The following is a 4779-nucleotide window of genomic DNA, read 5'->3' as shown; positions in this document are numbered from 1 at the left end:
ATTTATTTTTTAAATGTATTTATTTTTTATTTCTGAATAATACATTAATGTGCTCCAAATTTAAAAGGTACACAAGGTTTAATCATGAAAATTCTTTCTTCTTCCTTTCTCTCCTGGCTACCCATCTCCCTTCCCCAGTGGCTACCAGTTTCACCAGGTTCTTATTTGGTCTAACAGAAATATTTTATATATCACAATAAATATAGGGTTTTTTTAACATATATGCCATAAACACTCATATGAACATTGGGGGCTTTTTTTTAACAGCATAAAGCAAATTATTTTAAGTACATTTACCATTGCTACACCAAAAGGTATGTGTTTATAATCACCTGAGATGGTTTATTACTTGACGAGGAGGGGTTCCTATAAAAGCAATGAAAAAATCTTGTGTGGCTACACTGTATTTCACTTGCTTGGATCTTACTGCCTGAGTCCCAGGATTTTTCCCAGAGTCACTAACTCAGGAAATTTTTAAAAATATAGAGGAATTAGGGGCGCCTGGGTGGCTCAGTGGGTTAAGCCTCTACCTTCGGCTCAGGTCATGATCTCGGAGTCCTGGGATTGAGCCCCACGTCGGGCTCTCTGCTCAGCGGGGAACTTGCTTCCCCCTCCCTCTGCCTGCCTCTCTGCCTACTTGTACTCTCTGTCTGTGAAATAAATTTTAAAAATATATTTTTAAAAAAGAATATAGAGGAATTATTATACGGGTATATATATTATATATATATTACATATATATATAATATATAATATTATATATAATTATATATGGGTGTATATATATACCCACATCCCAAAACACATCCTTCACTTCCTTCATATTCCTGCTGATTAAACACAGCCCACCTGTGCTCCTCTATCTTTGTGCCACAGCCCATCAGTGTGGTGCCTGCAGCTAAAGGAGAGTAATTCTTGATCTTGACTGAACCGTATAGAGATAGATCATCCTCACAGGTGAACAGCAGGGTCTGTTCCTGTTTTCAGGGCCCCAGTGACTCTTCTCCCATTTCTGTCCTCTTTGCCTGGGGGTTGAATTCTCTCCTCTTTAAAGAACAGCCATTCCAGTACCAGAATGGACCCCTCTACTCAATAAATGCTTCCAGTCTTGGCCTTGGAATAGTAGTACCTGAATAACAACACATTGGTATAGCTTGGAATCAGCAGGCCAAGGTTTGAGTTTTCTGAAAATTCTAAGGCCAGTTAACTCAAGTGTCCTTTACATTTATCCTTGGCATCCTAGGTCAGCATGCAAAACATGGGCCATTTGACCTCTCCTATAGGTCTCAGTTTTTCCTACTCATCTTATAACTCTTCTAGAAATTTTTTACTGTCCTTCTGGAATCTATTCATGATAAAAGTATTCTTAAACAATATGAAAGTCTGAATGAATGATTCTCAAATCTTTGGGGCATAAATACCAAGTACAGCACTTGGTAAAACACAGATTGCTATGCTCCCAGACTTTCAGAGTTTCTATTTCAATAGGTTTGTGGTGAACCTGGGAATTTTCCTAACAAGTTCCCAAAAGATGCTAACATTGTTGGTCTGAGAACCACACTTGGAGAAACACTTCTTGTATCTTTAGCATCTTAATAGAGCCTTCCTCCACTTCCTGCTATAACTGGAAATCTGGCCATCTCGTCCAACCCTTGCAAGGTAATTATTGTCCCTACTCCCTCAAACTCTGGTATTCTCTACCTTTTGTTTCTGGCCTGATCTCAGAGTCCCGTTACTTAAGCCTGTGGTCTCCCTTGATCTGTGGTCCTTTTGCGCTGCTTTCTCAGAAAAACCTCAAACCTCTTCTACATCTATAACCAGACACTAGCGAAAAATCACAGCGTGCCTGGGTGGATCAGTCAGTTGAGCAACTGACTCTTGGTTTCTGCTTAGGTCATGGCCTCAGGGTCATGAGATCAAGCCCCATGTTGGGCTCCATGCTCAACGTGGAATCTGCTTAGGTTTCTCTCTCCCTTTCCCTCTACCCCTACCCCTGCTTGTGTGTGCTCTCTCTCTCCAAAAAATAAATAAAATCTTTAAAAGAAAAATCACACAGCCATATAGATTGGCATCCCCACAAATTCATCATCTCCAAGCTCTACTGAGCCTATAGAGCTGACTAGCAAACCAAAAGTTTGTTAGTCACCTACTCAAACCTTCATTCTCAAACATCTCAAATGGAGCATTTTCCACTCCTATCCAGGAAGGCATTACAAGCCCTCAGACCTCCCTTTACCAAGACATCCTACCAATCAACCATTATAGTTGTCGTAGACAGAATTCTAAAATGGCCCCAAGATTTCCCACTAATTTCCAGGACAGTTAATTAAATTTTACTTCCGTGATTAGATTACTTTACAAGCGCAAGGAAAGGGAAATTGTCTGGATGTTCCTAATGAAATCAGAAGAGCCAGAGTTTTCTCTGGCTGGGAGCAATATAGGAAATCAGATTCTAGGCCTGTGAAACATCCCTTGTGCCACTGCTAACTTAAGGATGACAGGGCTACAAGGTAAGGAATGCAGGAGACTCTAATTACTACAGCAAACCCAAATTAGAGGCCCCTGATCAACACCAGCAAGGAAACCGGAAACTCTGTCCTATCGCCAAAGAGAACTTAATTTTGTAAACCTCAACGACCTTGGATGCAGAATCTTTACCCAGAGCCTCCAGACAGGAGCCCAAACCTGCTGACATATTGATTTGGGTCTTGTGGAACTCTAAGGAGAAAACCCAATTGAGCCTGCCCTGACTTATGATCTACAGACTGTAAGGTAATAAATGTTTGTGTTAAGCCATTAAGTTTGCGGTAATTTATTAGACAGCAACAGAAAACTAACACAATGGTTTAATCAGGTTTCTCTTCCTGTCAAGCCAGTCTCCACTGTGCCCTGGAGTGGAGGGCAGAGTAAGAGCACTGGCTCTGGATCCCACTGCCTGGTTTTGGAAAACCAGCTACACCATTCATGAGCTATCAGATTGTGCAAGTTGCCTGACCTCTCTGTGCTATCATTTCCTTGACAGATAATATTTACCACATAGAATCATAGAGATTAAGTGACATGATAGTTGTCACTTCTAAACATCTAAAACACAGTTTGGAACATTTCAATTGCTAAATGAATGTTAGTTGTTCCTGCTGCTACTTACACTATCATCATTCTCTGTTCCTGCTTCCTCAGGGATTCTCCACTCCTGTTTGCAGATTCTTCCTTTTGACTGCTCTGTTGCCATGGGCATTTAAAAACTGTTTTGAAATTATAAAAGGAGGGACACCTGCCTGGCTCAGTCAGTAGAGCATGCGACTCTTGATCCCACGGTTGTGAGTTCAAGTCCCATGTTGGACATGAGCCTTCTTAAAAAAAATTTGTGTTTTAGTAAAATTTTAAAAGTAATACATGATCATAAAAATTTCCCAATTCAGAGCCATTACATCCTAAAAATTGAAAGGAAAATCTACTTAAAATGGTTTTATAGAGCCTTAAAGATCTCTTAAAAAATACATTACCAGTTTTTTAATTAGTTTTACATAGCTGAATAACACTATGAATATGATTCTATGACTTCATCTCATTTACCATATCTTGGCAGTCTTACTGCTTACTACAAGCTTTAAATGGCCACAAAACTTGGTGGGAATGTACTATTTAACCATTTATCCGTTCTTCTTTGTACAATTCAGTTGTTTCTTTTTAATTATAAATCACCATTCATGATTTATGAGAAATCATGTTTTATGAGATTTATGAGAAATGTGTATTTATTTGGTTGTTGTGGAGGGAGAATGTTCCCTGCCCTTCAAGGTCCTTCTAGCTGGACTAAGAATTGAACTGACATGAGACAGAATAACAAGAGAAAATAAAATATAGTTACTTACGTATGAAATTTCAGACAGTGAAGGGATAAGACACTTACAAGAGCTCAGGAGAGGAGTAAGGGACTGAGCAAGACATTAGCAGGGAGGGGAGAGATGTTTGGAAAATAAACTGCCCTAGTATACAAATAAGTAGATAAAGAGGAAACTGTTTAATAGCGCTCTTCCTGGTACAGGCAGGCAGTTGGCAGTGGGGAAGGCAGGGGTAAAGAACTTTTCCTGATTCTGCTGGGTTTTGATTGCTTTTAACTCAAAATAACATGCATGTTAAAGTGACCCATTTGGGGCAGCCTGCCCTTGGTCCCCTACATGGGTCATTCAGATGACCAATATATTTCTCATACGCATTTGGTCTTTATCCACAGTTTCTGGTTCACATCTCCCCAAAACACTTGGAATTACATGACTGAGGAGAGCTATGAGAGCATCTTTTCTTTTCTTTTCTTTTCTTTTTTAAATATTTGGTCTCCTGTCCCCAGTTTCTGAAATCACTTCAGAGACATAAAGGCAAAAATGGGTGTTTTGTTACAACAAACCCATTTTCACCACAACTGGTTTATGTTTATGAGGTGAATTTTAGAAAACACCTAACGGTGGGGACTGGTTGCTAGGGGTACCAACCTTGTACAACATCAGGAATTTTTCAGTCCCACCCCCCAGCCTGATTTCAGGAGAGGGTAAAATGGCTGGAACAAATAAATCACCAATGGGCAATGATCTAATCAATTATCCCCATGTAATATGGAGCCTCTAGTTTGTTTGGAGAGCTTCCAGAAGAGTAAATACATGGAAGTCCTGGAAGAGTGGCACAGCTGAACAGGGCATAGAAGCTCCTTACCCCTTCCCACATACTTTGCCCTAAGCATCTGTTCCATCTGGTTCCTGAGTTACATCTTTTATAATAAAC

The sequence above is a fragment of the Enhydra lutris genome, unplaced genomic scaffold (genome assembly GCF_002288905.1).
Source record: "Enhydra lutris kenyoni isolate GAN:26980312 unplaced genomic scaffold, ASM228890v2 scaffoldscaffold16, whole genome shotgun sequence".
Taxonomy (NCBI): domain Eukaryota; kingdom Metazoa; phylum Chordata; class Mammalia; order Carnivora; family Mustelidae; genus Enhydra; species Enhydra lutris.
The sequence above is the reverse complement of the archived record's forward strand: the minus strand, read 5'-3'. Positions refer to the sequence as shown.